At 44.8% G+C, this 20,763-nt stretch overlaps 1 long non-coding RNA gene across 1 annotated transcript; it reads left to right on the top strand.

Moving 5' to 3' along the window:
- Window positions 1-11,649: 11,649 nt before the first annotated feature.
- Window positions 11,650-16,537, top strand: LOC125759575 (uncharacterized). Its single transcript, XR_007417180.1, has 3 exons — window positions 11,650-11,737; window positions 14,837-14,893; window positions 16,349-16,537. It is a non-coding gene; the product is annotated as an uncharacterized LOC125759575 (long non-coding RNA).
- The last annotated feature ends 4,226 nt before the right edge of the window (window positions 16,538-20,763 follow it).

Below are 20,763 nucleotides of genomic sequence, written 5' to 3'. Positions count from 1 at the left end.
CAGGCGTCGTTTCAGTTCATGAAATGCTTCGACTTGCGCTGTTTGCCACCCGAATTCGACGTCGGTCTTCGTGAGCTGCGTTAGTGGCTCGGCGATCCGTGAAAAGTCTTTGACAAAGCGTCTGTAATAGGCGCACAAGCGGTGCACAAGTGGTCGTGACGTCGACGAAGACAGCAGTCGGCGTTTGCAGAATGAAACTGTTTATTTGGCCGAACTTGTGGCCGGGAAAATGAGAACTATAACTACAGCAATACACGCTGTACAATGATAGCGGCGAACAGGGCGTCGTCCGTCGATCAACTGACAAGCGATCAAGCGCGTCGGCTTTTATACAGGCGCTATCGAACTTTCCAGCAATATCGCTGATGGCGGCGTTATCTCTAGACAAAACTGGAACATTCGCGTGCGGGGCGCAATCTTAACAAACCGATCTACTACAATCGCGACGCTTCTAGAACACTACTTCGCGGACAGCGTCGAGCGTTGATAACCGTCCCTGCCGGTCAAACCCGAATACATCAAAACAAGACAAGAAGTGGGCGTGGCATTATAACATGTTGGTTGATGTAATTTCTCTAGGGGCGGTAAGAACCTACATTATTTTAAGAAAGAATAAAGGTGGGCTTTTTAAATATTGATTTTCAATATGATTCATTTTTCTCTAGATTGCCAATTTGAGTCAGTTTATCAAAATACGTATTCGTGCTATAGCACCGGTGAATGAAAATGGTGCCTGTCTATTGACAAGGCTTGGTATATTTCTTCCTTTTGCATTAGTTCTGTTAAAAAGCAAAGGAAGTTCACTTTCGGGCTAGCGGGTTATATGCGCGTGAAATGCATAATGCTGAATGTAAAATGCCGTTTTTTTACGACATCCTTAGAGTGGTATTGTGGCCAAGTTGTTCAATTGTTCTTTTTTTTGTCGTAACCCTCTACATTATGATCAAAGCGATTGCAAAAGCGTGATTCAACCTTGTTTCACTCTGTTATTTTGTGTGTATATTGCTCACCCGGCTTGGACTTCTTCTCCGCAGTATTTTTAAGATAAATGAACAGAAAATGTCAGTTTGACGATCCGTGTTCAACTCTAGTGAAATCACCGAGCGCGAATGAACAGAGTCTGAGACAGTAAAAGATGCCACATTTAACGCGGTGGAGAGATACCGCACAAACTGTGCAACTTTATTGTATTCTTTTCATGGAAACTGATCAAATTTAGAAGCACACACATGATTTGAGAACACTTTGACGGCACATTCCTCCGCGGAAGCCCTGCTTCTGGCAGCTTTGGACGCAGGAAATGGTGTCCGGGCATCCCCTGCCATGACCTGCAGCATCATAAGGATAGCAAATGGGATAAGGCGTGTTTAAACAAAGCGTTGGTGTGTAATTAAGCGCAGCGACATATTAATACAATAACATAACCTGACAAGACCGCGCGAGTGACGTGAAGGGGGGTGAGTGCTTCAGATGAAATAAAAATGCAGTAATCTAAGAGACGAGTTTATAATAACGATCTTTAAGTGAGGATAAGCGATGACATGAGGAACTACGTGCTTCAGGTTACACTGAATTCGAAGTCATGCTGTGAACCCTCACAACTTTGCTGCTGATCAGGAGGCACACTGCCCTCCTAATACAGCTTCTTCATACATTTTCCTCCCACATCAGCCCCTCAATGAACACGGAGACCGTAAAAATTCACACGCGCTCTTATCACACTGCGTGTCTGTTCCTTCCCCTTCGCTTTAATAGGGCGGAGAAAGTGGCGCATAGGAGGCTTCAGGCCGGGGTGGCCCTTACGCCGGCTGTCGTGTCAACGTGGAACTGGTCACATTTACCGCTGGGTGCTACCTGGCAGTAATGCTCTGTTCCAGTTATGCAAACAGATGCACACCATCTTACATGCGCATGTCAATGGCTAAGATTGGAACGCTCCCCTCTATTGCAGCAAGCCGGTATTCGCTACAGTGACAGGACCAGATATGACCGCTGGATGCGCGATAACAGATTCCACAAGACACTGATTCATTTCATATACAACATCTGTCTTAAGGAACACATCTAATACACATATACACACGAATGATTGATAATACGAAATGATAATTAAGAAATGAGTGGTATAGTGGCTGCACAGTAGGGAGTAAGTACAACACCTATGTACGTTCATTTACCAGCGCTTTATGAACCCCATTCTGGAGTCCGAGAGTATCCTAGGCCTCAAAGCTGTAACGTGGCTTTGGCACGTGAAACACCACAAGCTAATTTTTTCGATTGATGGCAGCCTTCAGTCGACGCGTTGTGTAGAATCGTGTGAGGTTGCCGATTATCCTAGAACCTGTGGAGCGGAACGGCGCTGGAACGCAGTTCGAGATTAACTAAAGTGATGTTCGCTTTCCCATTATTTCGATATCCATCTCACCATAACAGCGAATATGAATCAGGGCTGATGGTATCAGTTATAAATTAGCCTTCGTTAACTTTATCCTTGACCTAATATACAAACTTCGGTGCTGAAAAGCCAAGTGATAGGATGCCAAGTGATGCCAAGTGGAGCCAAGTGATTGTGGCATATAATGTATATCCATGAGGAGCAAGCTTTACGCCGTGCAAAGTGTAATTTCTATCTTTGGGTTATCTTACACCCCAGTTTTGCTTAGTCACAAGGTAATCAATCAGCTATTGTTTTAGTAGAGTTTCATACTTCTAGATGGAGCTGTGGTTTCACATAACTTCCGGACTGGTGACCAAACCAAGCAATCATGAAAGGGAGATTACGCGAAAGAGTCATAAATCTGATATTGGGATAGCGCTTCTGTAATCACGAGTAGATGGTGTCTCATCTATGATATCCGCCTTGCTACTTATCAAGAATAGAATTACGATAAACATTGGCGAAAAAGAACGCCAGAAGGCCGAGGCGCCAGGGTAATTATTGCCGAAGAATGAAACGTTAACGACAGTACATGCAGTAAATTCGCAAGGACAATAGGCTTCATGCTTACCAACAGTTTCCTGGGAATTTCCGCTTCCCTGGGAATTGGCACTTCCCTCCTTAGCTCCTGTGACGACTGCCAAGAACACTACACACAACACGGCCACAATTTCAACGGCGGCACAGCGTCGGAAATGTCCGGCGTCTCAATCCAAGTGCATTGCATTATCTTTTAATAAAGAAGCAATAGCTAACAGTGAAATACTGCAAAGCAAACTGGTTGGGAATACGCACTTCATGTCTTAACGTACCAGTTACTATGCGCCTGTACGTCATATCTCACAATTCTGGGCAGAGAAAACGTAACGCTTAGCCCACAGTAGCTTTCTGCGAATCCACTCGATTGTTTAGGTTGTTTGAAAGCTTAGCGCACGAGTCACTAGTTAGTAAATTACTCGTGGTTATAACGCGAAATTAAGTTGTACTGGCGGGCGGTCCAAAGCCGGAAGTTCCTGGAATAAGGGATCCTCTGAGCTTTAGCAACCACCATTTTATCAATAAGTGCTTTTTCTTCTTTTGCTACAAGTGTGACTGCTGTATAAATTAAGCTGCGCTGGTTTTCTCGCATGCTGAATGCTCCTTGAATTTCGCAGAGCAACGGAACGAAGAAATTACTTAATCGACAGCCGTTTCTTGCCAAGTCGAAATTCCGCAATTCGGCAGTGCAGCTTCCAACAAAAATTGATGCTTTATAGCGAACACGAATGTATGCAGTTTAAGGCTTCGGGGTAGCATTTGAGCACTGGTTTCGAAAGGGCTTAAACTATATTACTCTTATGTTATTTTACTATATTACTCTTTAGTGCACCGCGACTAAGCGCTTCTACTTACCTGCAAGCAGAGCAAAGAGTAAGGCGGCCGAGGAAAACTTCATCGTGTAAATGCGTGTGGCGCTGGCGTCTGCATAACCAAAGATAAGTTTTGGTCGCTTGATGTTCGTGACATATATGCATCAAATATATCGAGTGATATGTTGTACTAGGACATGCAGGTCGTAGAGACTGAGAAGCCGACATCGCTTCAAACTAAACAGTGAAATAAAAAGACACTCATAACGACAACGGCTTTTGCGAACCAGTTGCCAATAATCGTTTCACAAGTTTAACGCATCATGTCTTTTTTATCTCCTCTTGCAGATCCACCTATCCACTGTCGCTAGCACGTCATAAAATGCGTCGCAACGCAAGATGAGATTTGAACGTGGCGTACCTATGTGTCAATCCAGAGTAGTGTACTATACTGTATGCAAATGCTTGTGAACGCACCGACGGAAAATATTGTCTCACATGTTCAGATAATATAAAGACTGTAAGCATTATAGGTTTCAAAACAGGAGAAAGTGCCTCAGATCAGGCTGGCCGACGTTTCGATAGGGGACCTATCTTTGTCAAAGGCGCCTTGTCATCCCTGGCGTGTTAGTTTTAAGGGGTTAGTGATGACGTCTTGTCCACGGTGGCGCGTCTGTTGCTGGTGGTAATTTCTGCCTGGAAACTCGAAAGCAGAGGAGTGTAGTCCTTGCCACATTTCAAGAGAGTTTGCAAACACGTTCGGGTCTGCCATGTCAGAGTTAAAGGTAGCTGCAAAGAAAGAAGAAAAAAAAAGAAAAAAAAAGGGGGGGGGGGGGTACAACCAAGCGAGAGGGCGAGTGCAGCCATCACAAAGAGCTGCAGAAGGTGGTGAGGAAGAAAACTACAGGCGGGGAGGAAAACCGGGCGGCTTACGTTTAAATGTCCGCCAAGGAGCTGCAGAAGGTGGTGGGGAAGGCAGCTACAAACGGAAAAAAAAGGGTACTCGGGCGGCGTACGTTTAAAATTCCGCCTGCCTACTTTAAGTGATATTGAAAGGGTTGCCTGACAAGCAAGTTCCTGCTTGATGGGTGAAGTAATTGGCTGGCATATGCATCCAGTGTCGTCGGTGGCTTCCAAAAATTGGGCGCCCGTCAACTAAGAGGGGAAAAAGAGAAAAAAAAAGGTGAAAGGAACGAGGGGCGGCCGGAGGGGAACAATCGGAATAAGACTCGTAGAACTTCCTGAGAAGGCGAGGGCTGTGACAATGCTGGCCAGAAGCGGCCTTTGGAGCGCGGAAAGGGGGAAGGAAACCGTGGTTCGGATTCACTAGAAAATGAAAACATCTTAAGAGTATAATATCTACACGTATGTGCACATTTATACATGCAAGGTTAAGAGATATTAAAAAAGAATATTGATAGTGTATTATGGGAGCTAGTCGGGATTTTATTTTGCGAATAGGTTAAGGTTTTTGAAAGCTGAGCGTACTTCATGTCTCTTAATATTATAGGACTCCTGCTATGGCTTTTAATGATTCCAAGTTACCACGAGATAGATTTATTCCTGATGGGTGTAGGGATTGAAATTTGTGTATCAAATACGATTCCATGTATTTCCTCTCACGTGGTGACCGGAAGTTTGCTTGTAGAATGTAAAGTTTGGCTTGATCGAAATTGCGGTCTTGTTGATTGAAGTGGCTGGCTACTGCTTTTGGCAAGTTGTGCTTTGTGTCTGCGCGGTGGCCGTTCAGTCTTACATGAATTGGTTGTCCAGTTTCGCCTATATACTGTTTTTTACAGGTGGCACACTCAATACAGTAGATCAGGTTGTTTGAGGTGCACGTGAAGTTCGATGTTACCTTGTGAAGGTAATCGGATGCTGTGCTTTTTACGTTGGTGGCTGGCTGTATATGTTTGCATGTAGAACATCTTGGACGCCCACAGGGTCCAGACGTTGGTGTAGTTCTTGTTGCGAGTTTTGCATGTACGAGCATATCTTTAAAATTGGCGTTGCGCCTGTAGGCAACCTTAGGCGGTTCGGGGAAGATTTTTTTAAGTTTCTGGTTGGTTGTTAGAATCGGATAGTATTTTGCGAGGATGTTGTTTATGTTCGGAAGTGCGTTGGAAAATTTTGTAGTGAGAAGAGGCGTTGTTGTTGTTGTGGTTTTAGGGCGTGGTTTGAGTGTCTCAGTGCGATCTAGTTTTAGTGCGTCCATGTAAGCCTTATGAAGGAACGCGTTTGGATGGCTTCTGTTTGCTAGTGTTTCTTTTAGGGTAGTAAGTCTGTTTACGTAATCCTGATCCTCTACGCATATGCGACGTAACCTTGTTGCTTGGCTCCTGAAAATGCCCTGTTTGCAATGTTTTGGGTGATGGCTAGTATAATCTAGGTATTGTTGCTTGTCAAATGGTTTTTTATACAGCGTTGTCTTTAATATTCCATTCTCAAGATATATGGTTGTGTCAAGAAAGTTGATGCACTCAGCTGAGGTCTCGGACGTGACTGTAAGCAATAATTTGTGCAGTGCCCACATATAAAAAGTCATACCTGGATGGAGGAATTCCAGGAGCGTTGTATGTACTTAATGGTACCGCAGCTGTAATGCAGACGGAGGCACGATGTTCCCTGTGGCTTAAGTATTCTTATAAGCAGGAAACAAATGCCAACGTCTAAAGATTTGGCCGCGGTGTAGATTTTAACCTGTTCTTCCACGGGTCAATACCTTTCCTGCCCGGTAACTAAAAACGGATAATGAAAACTGTAAAATAAGGAAGCGCGGATACATGTTCGAGGAAACTAGATACTCATTTTACTCAGTCAGAGTTGATACACACTGGTATGTAGAAGACGCTTGCACGGTGGTTTGACTTTTATGTACCTCACTTTCAGAGAAGTAGCATCGGGTATCCGTCAGTATAAATCGTTCAGTAGTAATTTATGACAGCGTGTAATTTATGACAGCGTGTCACACAGAACGATTTATGCGTTCTTGTGTGACAGCACACTAAAGGCAAACGACTCCACCATGAGCAGCGACCGAATAGTGTCTTTGAATCAGTCAAAGCCACTAGTCGTGTGTTTCTTATTTTTGTATTTGGCATGTTAACACGTATATCTTGGATACTTTTCCGCAGTAGTTAGCCATACCTCTTAAGCCCATGTAACGCGAACTCAGATTAGGCTTTAGGCGGTAAACACGGGTGTTTGTTAACACGAAGAGAAAAATTCCACCAGATACCACGCTCTGTGAGAATCGGTGTTGCTGGAGGCAGTCCGTGGAGAGCTGGATGAGCCACGCTGTACTGTTTTCCGCCGTAGGTGAACAGTGATGCGGTTTCGTAACATTCGCCCAACATCAACGTTTTTACAGTGCTTCCTAACGTTTCGATCCCCGGTTTCATCATTCGCCGCTCGGTGTTCACGCTGACTGAGGAGACATGCCCACGCACTCACGTCTACAATACGTAGGCGCCATTCGGCATTGAACATGACGCCGGGAGATGCAATGCCGACAAAAGCCGCTAGAAACGCTGAATCTGGGGCGTCCCTCAAAGCAGGAGAGAAGAACCGAATGACAATTTAATGAACACAACTGTAGCATGATCATGACATTATGTAACTTATTCCCTTCTTATCATGACGTGGGTTACATATGTATAAAATATATCCTATCAATGACGTTATTTCATGCATATATGCCATGGCATTTCATTGTATAGCATTTTACGGCATGACTTGTGGTGTCATGTCATGTTACTTCATTAGTCTTGCAAGTCATGTCATATCACTGGTGTAGTGTGCTGCATAGATGTCATGACATACAGGTAGTATGTAATTAGGCTAGGAAACGGGATTTTATATTGTGACATGCCATGCCACTCGTTTTCGCGGTACATCAAAGATGATAGCCGAGTGAGTTGCAACATATGATTTGTAAACAATTGGGCGCTACGCTGACAGGAACTCAGTTGCACTGAATCTATGTCATGACCTCGTCTGACTCAAACATGACTGAAGTTCAGGGAAAGATGGATGCTTGAGGTGGTGAAGAACTGTTGAACAGGGAATGTCGCTGGAGCCAAGCTTTAGACAAGTGTAGTTGTCTTCCTCAAGACAGCAACCGTTGCTGTCATGACGTTACACGCATGTCATTCATGTTGTGTGATGCATTGATGGCTTTTCATTGATGCCGTGATCTGTATAACATAGGAAGGGGAATCGAGCAAGGGTTTGCTTGCTTCCTTATGTACAAGCTAATGTAAGCAACAGAGAATGGAGGGCCATCATTTGTATTCCCTACCAGCAGCTGATTGTCTTTTCGTCTACTTTAATTTCTTTACATTTATATCGTAATCCATATTAGAGTTAAAGACTACAAATATTGCACCCATAATTCCCTTGGCTGCATTGTCTGTTGGTTACATTAGGTTGGGCATATATAACATGGCATTCATGTCGTTATTCATGATATGTCATGCATGTATATCCTGGGGGGTTTAAAGGACTACCGTGCCGGCATGATGTGTTCTATGTAATTCACATAATCATTCGTTTCTCATTGCATTTTGCATTGTGGTGTATACACGTCTGAACTAAATTATCTTGGCATGTCCCTTAGCGACACACAACATTAAACAAACGCAGCACCAACTCTACTTTTAAAAGAATCATGCATGAGCGGTTGGAGACTATTCTGGTCAGCGCCTGAGCGGAATACCAAATCTGGGCCGTCGGCTGGCCGAAGACAGAGCCAAGATTCAAGGTCTGGTCTCCGCATGACGAGCACGGAGGGGGGATGGCGCTCAAGCAGGGCTAGTTTCTCGGTCCCTACCAGACACAAAACAAAGTTTCGTCTCTCTCTTGTGGTATTTATTCAGGTATGCATGCCTGTCATCATATTATGAAGCTCCAGATGCTTAAATGAGTGCAGTTACTAATGTAATTTTCACCTCTTCATTTGCTGACATGCGCACCATGGTAAACAAGAAGTGACTTCTCTTTTGTTTGATATCCACTCACGTCCTGCAGTGCACATCTCGGTGTCTACAAATTGTTAAAGAACCACTATGGCATCACGACCGCATCCTGTCATTCGTCATGATATGCATTCGTGATCACCTGAAGTTCATGTAGCACACATATACCAAACCGTGCATACAGATAGATAGATAGATAGATAGATAGATAGATAGATAGATAGATAGATAGATAGATAGATAGATAGATAGATAGATAGATAGATAGATAGATAGATAGATAGATAGATAGATAGATAGATAGAAAGTGACATTCGATCGCCAAGCAACTATTCGCGTTTATTGGACAAGTCTTGTGTTTATGTAACATTATTGTGCTGGACACGCTGGTTGGTCAATGTACGATTGATGAAATGTGTGTGTGTGTGTCTCCCTTGCGCGTGTCTAGTTGACAAAAGCTGGCAGCCTGAACGAACCCCATGGCGTGGAAAGTGAAATGTTAGCATGGTTTTTAATTGTATGAAATAACCAACATGTGGCAACATGAAGCATTGTTTAGCGAAACCGCTAGTCATCGGCCTTAGATATGGCGCATCAAGCAGCTCTGCTGGAAGGTTTTTTTTTTTGAAATGAGAACTCACCGCTTCGCCACAAGGGCGAAGGTATGAATAAAATTGTGACAAGTTTGCATGTTATCTGAAGTAAGGTAGGAGCTAATTACTTTAGGATGTGATCTGCCGTCACTCTACAAAACGTTGGCTTAAGGAAACACGGTCTCTCGAATAATTGCAATGTCCATGTACAAGAAGGCAAGCCTTCGCGGAAGTTTTGACTTGTTTGATTGCCGGCATCTGCTTCAAACATCAAGAAGAGAGAGAGAGAGAAAGAATTTATTTACAGAAAGGCAGAAAGGTCGGCCTGAGCTATAGTTTGCTCTGGCCTGCTACTCTACGCTGGGGAGGGGTACAGAGGAACGAAAGAGTGATGAATGACGATGGTAAGGTAGGGAAATGAAAATATGGTTCAGTTACGCTGGGTCAAATCTACAGGCATGCATCCAGTCCAGTGGCTTGTAAGAAAACGACGACTGCTTCTATAACCACACTTGTGCTGCTGACGTCAGGCCAAGGACCTAACACAACCTCATCAGTTAGTGGTCTACAATTTCTGGCGTTCTCGTGCGTACGCTGGACAAGCGCAAAATATATGTTCAAGTGTTTCCGGTAACTGACAATGACCACAATCGGGACCTGTGTCACTGTAGCTGATCAAGTGGGCATAGCGTCTTGTGAATGCCACACCAAGACGAATGCGGTGAATCATACATGTGATGTTTCGCCTTAGCTTGTGAGGCATGCGAAACTTCATTTCTGGGTCCCATGTACGAAGCCGCTTGTGCCGGCGTTCCGGTTTCTCTAACATCAACAAGATGCCTCCTTTTCCTTCGCGTAAAAATTCGTTTTGTTCAGCCCCACCTTTAGGCCAACGTTGAGCGGCAAATGTAGGCTCAGGGCCGTTGCCTCGGAGACAGTGACCAGCTGGAGCCCTCACAGATGAAATGCAGGTAGCGAGAAAAACATTTCCCAACCCGTAGGAAAACCTACGAAGTTTCCCCTTGTCACATTAAAATGGTCTATTTGGTCACTTTTCATGCCGAAGTTATTTACATTTGGCGGATCCCTTCGTTTATGGTGTTTAACATTCCAAAGCGACTCAGGTTCTTTACCTTTCCTGTACAGCCGCACTGCACCGGTCATCATAGGTTCTTACTGAGTAATTTATGAGGCCGATGTCATCTTTCACGAAGCGGGTGCATAATACTTGACCCGCAGTATAAAAGCGCTGTGCACAAGAAATACGTCCACTGCCAGTCTCAGAAAGAAACATATGCTTCCGGTTTCCCCATTCGGCACATCCTCTTCGGGCAGTGCTAATTCCGCGAACTTTTCGTTGATTTCATTGCTCGCTTCCGGACATTAAAGACGTTCACCCGTGTACCTCAACCAATCTTGACAGCGACTATGCCAAAAGTTCTTCATAATGTGTGCCTTCACTTCCTGGCTAAGGAAAGATTTAAAGCTCCTCTAGCATCGTGCCATGGCAAGACTTACATCTGTCGCTCCAGTAAGGGCTATTGCGTTTCGTCTGTTCCAGGTATACCTTTCTGTATCTCTACCCAGAGTGTGCATTATTTTACTACACTTCTATATGTTTCTGTGGGAAAACAAATCTCGTTGCTATTACTCTATCCTGCAGTTTACATGTGCCCTTTAAGGCTTGTATGCACGTGCACTAATCTAGACTTCATTTGCACATAGTGATACCAAGAGACCATACATAAAACAAGTGACTTCAATGACACATGTCTTTAGTTGCAAAAATCACAAACGAAGGTATGTTGCCCGCGACATGAACCGCTCCTTTGGTCTCCCATTTTCTCGGCTCGCCCCAAGATCGTCTATATCTTTTGATAGCTCACGAGTGATAGCGCGTATTACACTGCTACTTTTTATGCGACGAAATGGCCGCGTACGTCTTAATAATTACAAAGATATTCTTTACAAAGGCAATTTCTTTGGGAATTTTTTACAAGCAGCCACTTCAAACAATCGAAGTTGATAGGCGGAAACTGACGGCACGAACACTGTAGACTCCTAATGATGTCTTCATTATAAATGTCTAGCTATTGTCAGGAAACCACACCAAATATCTACTTTCCTATATAGGCGTGGCACTTCAGTCAAGCCCCGATTTAGAGTGTACCAACTCAGAGGCCAAAATGATTCATTGTTTCGCGTAGCTCCTTGAATGTCAATATCATGCGTGGGAGGCCATCGTGCTTATGAGTTTAGAAACCTACGTCTTGTGACTCGCAAGAGACTTGAAGTTCCTTCTTGCTTATGCAGGCACTGCCGTTACACTAATTGACACGATGAAGTTTTCCTCAGCCATCCTGCTGTTTGCGCTGCTAGGAGGTAAGACAATACAGATGCCTAGCCGCCCTAGAATTTATAGCCGATGATTTGTATAGGCATTTCAAAATAGTCGCCGGAACGCATTCTGCTTCCTGAGCTATTTACTCGCATTGTTCCAGAATAACAGAATAGCATCAGTTTGTTGTGTAAGCTTCTGGAGCCAAAAAAAGAACGGCATATTCGGATGGTAGAAAGCCGCTACACCGTCTCCATACTCCCTGCTTCTACTTACTCCGGAAAGTAAGTTTCAAGGTATGATGTGTCCTACGTAATACTTCTATTGCTTGCCTGTGATACGCAGGCAGGGATTAGAGTATTATTTTATTTTTCTTCTTTTAGGTAATATCCTGCCCAACTGCAACCTTGTGTATTTGGGTAGTCGTGTTACTCGCACTGTTACTCGTTTTTCTTTCCGTACATGTTCCAACCAGCCCGAGTAGGTACGCTAGTGCAGCACTCAACCATACGGAGAAGTAGGCCATCTTTATTTCTTGCTGTGGCAAACACATTTTCACAGAGACTACAAGATTTCATTCGAATTTATAAATATCAGTACACTAACTTACTAATTTAGTGAGGTGCCATGGTGGCCTAGCGGTTGCAGTGCTTGGCTGCTGACCCGAACGGCGCTATTTCCATCCCACCATGGCGGTCGCATTTCAATGGAGTCGAAACGCTAAGAAGCCTGTCTACTGTGTGATTTCTGAGCACGTTAAAGAACGGAGAGTGGTCAATATTATCCGGAGTCCTCAACCACGGCGTCTCCCATAGCCAGAGTCGCTTTTATAACGTTAAACCCCATTAATAAATCAACTAAATATTCAGTAAATCGTCGCCAACAGTATGAGCCAATCTTAAGCAAACCCCTAGATTGGCAGATGGTGGTTGCAGGCCTTGCGTTGAGTTTTCTTTCTTAATCAAGATTAGGAGCTCTAAAAAAATTGCGCAAAAGCTAACGCAATGGACATTTTAATGGGTGTTTCAGCCAACTGCATTCTTAACCCTTTGAGGGTTGTATTTTTTCGCAAAATGCAGTGCATAAATGCGTAATATTTTTATTGCTGAAATAAATTCTTTGGACGAATACATTTAAGAAAAAAATTTCTAAATTGTTCTGCGTGTCCGTAAAGTGACAAAAACATCATTTTTGTTGACACACACGTCGTTAATGATAGTAACATCAAGCAAAATCCTAAAAAGAAAAACACTTAAACGCTTTTTATAAATAAAAATTATGCATTGTACCAAACAAGCTCACAGGCATACAAAAATAAGCGCACCAGAGTACTTTTCCGATAATAAATGTTCGTGCTCCCCATAACAGGAAACGCAACCACGGCGGCGTCGTTTGTGTAATTTAATGCCGCGGGCAAACAGATGTAAGCGCAGCCCGGGGAGCAATAAACGAGAGAGTCACAAGCGGTCAGCCTTTGAGAGATTAGAAACCTGACAGGCATCAGCTTTGTGGGCGCGAGAAGCGATAACCACCCGAAGGACGAAACAGAAACCAGCCGCACCGCGTGCGCGCGTTCTGGTGTGCAAGTGAAAGCCGCCGAGCCGCTACGGAATGCAAAAAGAAAAAGAAACAAATGAGAAAATAAAACAGAGAGACATTGGCGCATGAAAAAATTTGCAGTGGCTTAGCTCGGCTATGCCAGGATATACATAGCGTTAGCAAAGGTTCAGCTGATTATTCTTAGCTTTCCAGATTGTCTGGGATTATTAGCCTTCTTCTGTTCATTCTTCGTACGTTGAACCGCTAATTGCCAGGCAACTACTTCGGGATCCGATGAGATAAGCTTCTCGGCTCTTCTGCGCCGTTGAGCAGCATTTGCGCTCTCCTTCCCCATGGCGTTACCTACCTGCAACAGCCAGTCAGAGGCGCTATCATGTGGCTCCAGCACAGTGTCAGACGGCGACTGCACAGCGAAGGCGAATAGGTGCGCGCGCGCTAGCGCCAATACGTCTGCCAAGGCTACGATGTTACTCTGGAAAGCGCAGACCGGCGGCGGCGAGTCGCGCGCGCCGGCGCCAGCGGCGCCAGTTTGTCTGCCGCGGCTACGACGCGGCTACGAAGCCGCAGACAAGCAGCGGCGAGCCGCACACGGCGGTGTCAGAGAGCGCGTGAGATGCCAGCTCCGGTGACCCAGCTGTGTGACATCACTGATCCTCGGGCATGCGCAGCACGGCTCATGAGGATCCATGCGAAACCGGCGTCGGCTAGGCAAGTGTACCTAACGCTACAAAATATTCCACATATCCCGAAGCTTGGCAGCACATTCCAAGCAAGAGATATAATCGCAAAGGGCACGCGTTTTAAACCAGCCGCACCGCGGGTGCCCCGCTTTGCGAAGTGAAAAAAGAGAAAAAAAAAACTACAACGGAAAGACATCGGTGCTTGAAAAACATTTAACGTATCCCTGAAACGTGGCAGCACATGCAAAGCAAGTCAAATTATGGGAAATGGTGTGCGTTTTAAAGCAGCCGCATCGCGAACGCGTTCGGATGGACAAGCGATAGCCGGCGCGCCACTTTGGAAAGCAAAAAATAAGAAACAAACTACAACGGAGAGACATCGGCGCATGAAAATAAATCGACGTATTCGAGAAGCGCGGTAGCACATGCCACGCAAGAGAAATGATCGAAAAAGGCGCGTGTTTTAAACATAGAGGCTATGCCGTACACGTACGGAGAAAACCCTCAAAGGGTTAAGATGTCAGCGAGACTTCTTTATGAACACATGGCATCATCGTATTTGTGTGCTTACGGCATGCTTTATCGCTTAGTAAAACTTGTTCTTGGGCTAGTTGGTACATGCTCACTGAAATACAAAAAAAAGCGCGTACCCATCAGGGAAGGATTCAAGACACCACAGAAAAGGGCGTCACTCGCAACTAACTTTATTCTCAGAAAAGTAGCGATATATATAAGGCAGCGGCTATACGAATATGTCTCTTCTTTTCTGAGAATAATAGCTGCGAGGGACGCCCTTTCCTGGTGTGTATTAATTCCTTCATGATGGAACGCGTGTTTTTTTTATGTCAGTAAGGCTTTGTCGATACTGCACCGCCATTTATCATTTTTGCGCGCTGTGTGCAGCGTTCCTGATTGTCATCGCTGCCGCAGAAAGAGCCAACAAGACGCAAGGAGGAACAGGTAAGCTTAAACATGTCACGGTTTGTGGCGCATAGTTGTATTACTGGGATCATTAAGGTCCTATTCTACTACCAAGAAACTATGCCGCTTTAGAAGCCGCTGTATTTTTCTTTCGATGACATCGTCGAACGATGGTTCGTGCAATTACCGTTAACTGGTAAGGCTGGCATTTCAATTGACGCATAATCTATTCGGCGGACCGTATCAGCAGGGCTAATCCCACGTCCGTGTTCATTCTCAGTTCCATGACAAACTTGCATAACCAGCTCCCTATTGGTGTGATGACGCAGCCTAAATTTATCTTTGACGGGTAAGTTAAATAGGGTAAGATGCCTCATTGATCGCGTTGGGGCCATAGCAAACTGGTATATTAGTTACCCACCACACAATAAATTACGTACTGCACTTCAAGAAGCTTTTTCTTCCTGGCTGGCCATTATATGCCATGAGTAATATAGGGCAGAATTTCAGGAGCAGGAGGTAGCTTGAAGAGATTAAAAATTCTTGAAACCGGGTGGAGGTGGAGCCAACGATTTGACGAGCCTTCTTGCCTGCTCTAAGGCTGCAGTTGTTGCAGCCTTGAAGAAGACAAGGCCGCTTGTCGAAACGTTGGTTTCAGCACCGCCCTAATCTGCAAGAATTCCTGATGACTAATATATGTTGCATCGGAGGAAATCCAGTTGCCTTTAACTTTGCTTTTTCATTCTTAAATCACTCATTGCCCATGTCACCGAGATCGTTTCACATGAGATAACCATGATAGAACACAAGGGCATGTAGCAATAGTCTTGTCGAAACAGGTGTTTTTGGCTTTATTATTCCTAGTACCTCATCTTACTTACATTCGTTTTAAAGTGTGAATCCAAACCAGCTCGCCCGACTTTCTATCGAGCTCATCTTAGCGGATCTTTTCTGCGAGACTCATCACCCCTGAAGTGGGTATGATAAGGTAGGTGCAAAATCAACCGAGAATAATTTCTCAGACATAACGGGGACATCACCTTGTAAGACTAAATGACATTTGCAAATTCTAACTCCCATAATATGAACGCGAACACCGTTCCAGTTATTTTCGAGCCGGCATACCACCCGGCAGACCTCGTCAGAGTTGGCGATCAAGCACCTCGGTTCTATTCATCATTCACAACAAACTAGCTTATATCTCTCTGCAGAATTATTCCCCATCCATTTCCAAGCCCAAAACTGATATAAGAATGACTGTTCCCATCTTCGCCGTCCCTCGTTCACTGGTTGTTATTACGGACTCACCTCTTGAAGAGCTGCGCGTTTTTTTTTTCTTAATGTGAAGAACTCACCTTCAGTCACGTCACTGTTCTTGTGTTATCAATGTGCGATATTGTATTTATTTGCGTCTGCCATTATTTGTTCCAAGACATTTTCTTTGACAGCGCTTCACTGGATGTGTTCATAAACGTTAATCTCATACTTCTGCAGGTCATGGCAAACGATATCCCGACGCCTCTGCCTGCAGAAAAAGCTGCTTGAAGCAGGGCTTCAAGTTTGGGCATTGCCGTAATACTATTCTGCGGCCCTGTGTGTGCTCCTAGTTTTTACGCGACACCATTACTTGTTTGCAATAAATGTGTACCACGCAGGGCGTACGCTGCGTCCTTGTGAGCTGAATTGTCTTTGTCTGAAGCACTCTGGTGATTTACTCTGCGGTAACATGCGTCAGTTACCTCAACTTATTTACTACGGCGTACGAACAAATATAAACTGACCACCTCTTGGCGGACAGGTTAGGCCTATCTGTGCCGACGTGGGAGCGGCCCGCTAACGTGCTAGTTCACGCCCCGACGGACCTAAATAAAGTTTTTCCATACCATACCATACCACCTCTAGAGACACGCGAGAATGTAGGGACGCGCTGAACTTCCACGCCAGTTCACTGAGCGGTTCTGAATTCCTTCAGCATATTGCGTTTGGTGTGGTGGGGTTATTGTTTCGCCGATTAGACTGTCAGTTCAATTCCACTCTAGTGACTCGCCTTTAACCTTAGCAGCTAAGCTGTCACGCTGATAAGCTCGAGAACTAGGGTGCGATTACCGGTCAAGGCAGCAGCGTTTCCACGGGGGCGAAACGGAAGAACACCCGTGTACTCAAATTTAGGGGCGCGCTACAGAATATAAAATTATCGAAAATATTCTGGAGACTCACTCACTATGACGTGCCTCATAATGACATTTTGGTCACGGTACGTAAAACTCGAGATTTGCATTGTTACTCGACTGTTGAATGACCAAAGTAGGAGAATAAAAATTTTCGTCTGCAATGTACAGAATTTTCATGTATGTGCATTCAAGAAATACACGACAAGAGTTTCATGTGCTCTTTAACGTGACTTGAAAAATGTGGTTTCGAAACCGATGAACAATTCTCTGCTATATACAGGCCGGCCACCCGCCACGGTGGTCTAGTACTTACAGTGCTCGACTGCTGACCCGAAGGTTGCGGGTCGAATTACGGCCGTGGTGGCCGCATTTCCGATGGAGGCGAGCATGCTTGAGGGCCGTGTACTTAGATTGAGGTGCACGTTAAGAACTCAGGTGGCGAAAAGTTCAGGAAGCCTCCACTACGGCGTTTTTCATAAACATATCGTGGTTTTGGGATGTTAATACCCGCCAAATCAAGAAGACAGGCCGAGCAGAAAAGAAGTACTGACGTGCGACCTTTCTCCCTTGACCGACAAGCGAGCGCACCCACGTCCCCTCACCCCGGGACGGACAACGCGGGGATTCCAGCAGCGTGTCTTATAACAACTTATAACTACTTCTAGCCTCCATCTTTATGTTAGCTGCCTACAGACTAGCACCGATGCTATGAGAAGCCACCGCCATCCAAATGAAGGCCATTTTCTTGAACTTCTCCAGGGAAACCGGCATATGCGGATTGATGAATACCTGCCGTAGAATGCAAGCTAGTCATCTATCTTGGTCGCACTACTTTTGTGGCTGTCCATGCCGTATCAGGCAAAACGGAGTCACTGTGTTTGTTACAAGTGGTAGTAAATATGCTTGCCAGGGATGTGTTTCCAATATCTGTGGCCTGACACCGACATCAATGAAAACAGCACAGTAACGCACCGAGGCAGTACACAGCAACGTCGGTTGCGTGCCCATTCTGACGGCTTCCACGGCGCCCTTTCGTGAAAAGGGGCGCCGATACTTGGCCATGGTAAGACGGAAGTTGATGCAAAGATAGAAGTCGAAAGTGACGAGAAATTATTAAACAAAGAATGTCGCCGAAACGAACCTTTCCGCAAAGATGTTTGCCTTTGTTAGGATAACAGATAGATTTCTTATCAGCATTTTTACGCACGCCAATCTAGGTATACCCAATAGAAGAGAACAACCTCATGCGTCAGAGTACGACCTTCTGTCACCGAAAAGAGCTCTATGAGCTGCTATTATATTTGGAAAATCTGAAATAGAGCTCACGACGTATACATAAAGTCGCACATATTCGCTTCATATTTGCTCGACTACGACACCCTCTCTGTCGTGAATGTTGCGAACTGGAAGCATTGTGTTGAGAGCAGTGGCAACATTTCTCGTTGAGAGTTTCTATTACTATCGTGATAGAGGGAATAACAACGACGCTGACACAGATGTAGTAGCAGATTTAGTTGACCGAAAAAGAAACACAAAAGAACAAGCACACACCCTGAAGCAGACTTGTCCACTTTTTCAAGGCGGACACATGACAGTAGGAATGCATTTATTTAGTGATTATCGGAGATAAAGGCAGTGGTATTTTAGGGAGAATCGCCACATCGGGAGTAATATATCAACCAAGTTCGAGATTTAAAATTTTTTTTCAGTCATTTTTTAGCTTGACGAATTGCAAAGTAGCAAAGCGGACGGCCTCGTTTAGATGTATGATTTTCAGAAAACATTGCCTTACGCCAGACATACATTAAAAGCGAACCAACGCCCTCGATTTGTTCGCCGATTTGCAAACGTGCACCCAGCACACTCCATATCGCACGGATTCTGTCTTGTTAAGGGTTTGTTTGTTATACCCCAGAGATAGTTCAACGGTTCAGATTACTTCTTCGATTGAAAATACGCTACCAGTATTGCCAGCTCTCCTGTGCGCTTAGGTAGGCGATACTGTCGCTACGTTCAATTCCGGAAACTTTATGTGAAAGTGACGTACCGATCTTTAAGAATAAAATTACATGCTTGTGAATCATTCGTGTCAATACCACGATCTCACGTTAGACACGCCATAAACATAAAGGGACTCCGTTTCGGATCCGCTTCCTGGGGAGTATTGCAGCGAGCTTACAAAGAGCTACGGCGACCGATTTAGCTGGCATTTCACCCGTGACCTTTGTGCAGCCGCAGCGCCCGCGACTGCCATTCTACAAACATGACTTCTGCGGCGACAGTGTGCGTGCTGCTTTCTACGAAGTTTTCTTCGTTGTAGGTAAGAAGTGCATGAGGCAACATTAGCACTGAAGCGAGAAAGCTTGCAATTCAAGTTGAAGTCATACCTTCCCAGCAAAACATTGCGGAGATTTGTTTCATTGTCTTCCCTGCAAACTATTTTTTATTCCCTCATTGAGCGTATGCGTAAGGAACGTCTCGTCGCAGAATTTTCTTCTGCCCACTTGTCAAACCTTCCGTATTTGTGTGTATATATTCATTACTCTGCCAATGAAACAATGACCACTGTTCTTCCTCAGAGCTTCATCACAGGTACAGTGCTTTTCTTGTTATGCATAAACAATTTTTCTAATGTACTCACGTATTCAGACTGCCCATATATGCCGACGATACCACATTGTGCTTATCTCAACACACACAAACCGCTTTGCAAGCTACATTCAATACTCACCTCACCAACGTCTACACGGGGTGTGCTTTGAATCAACTGCACCTAACGTGGTCTTGCGCTGCCTCCGGGATCGGCCCACCTTTGACCAAGCGACGATGGCATGTGATGACGTCACAAAGTTTGTGATCTGTGACGTCACAATGACTTCATATGCTGCCGTCATTGCGTTATGATTATTTTTGGGATCACTCGTATTCACGCCCACACCACGAGATGGTCAGTTGTCATGTTTGATGAGGCATCTAAGGCTTTCGCCTTAATAAACTACGCACCTAACATGACAGCAGTTTATATCGTCTAAGCGGTAGACGTTTATTGTCATCTAGTGATGGAGTCTGCTGAAAATTACAAGCACGCACACACGTTCAGCAGAGGTGCAAGGCAGATTCCGATGCTGTAGCCCTGAGTGTTGCAGCTTTTGGTGCAGGCAGTGGTGTCTGGGCATCCGCTGCCAGTTCCTGCGCAAGCATATCCACCAGATTACGGCGAACGTTCAACAGAGCATACCTGGCACGAATCGGTGCACAAAGAAGCAGACTACCAGCAATCGATCGAAGTTGGTTGCTAATCACGATCAGCAAGTATAAGGCTTTAGTGAGTTCGCGAACGTCATAAATGAGCTTGAACGTCATAAATGAGCTTGAATTAATTGAAAATTACTATGCAGTAGGAGATAAGTTATACTAGTGAAAGTTTTGTCCTCAACAAAACTATGTGTGGTTGTCAAGAGCCAGAGAAAATGTGGAGCACAGCGGCGCTCCCGTGGTGGCCTTCCTATTCTATGAATAATAATTTTCAAGTGTCAGCCAGCTTGAAAGGAGCCCATAAGAGCGGCGGATTTCAGAGACTGCTCCTTATTCTCAATTTGTTTTCAGCTTATCATGCGCAGTTCTGAGGTAATAAGCGCAGGTGACAATAAGGGCAAAGCTTAGCTCCGATATCTAAGAAAAAAAACAAAATCAAGCTATTCAAATACTGTTACGATTCTAAAGAAAGTATTACAAGGA

Source organism: Rhipicephalus sanguineus, chromosome 8, assembly GCF_013339695.2.
Source record: "Rhipicephalus sanguineus isolate Rsan-2018 chromosome 8, BIME_Rsan_1.4, whole genome shotgun sequence".
NCBI lineage: Eukaryota > Metazoa > Arthropoda > Arachnida > Ixodida > Ixodidae > Rhipicephalus > Rhipicephalus sanguineus.
Note: the sequence above shows the minus strand (reverse complement) of the source record. Positions and strands in the feature narration are given on the sequence as shown.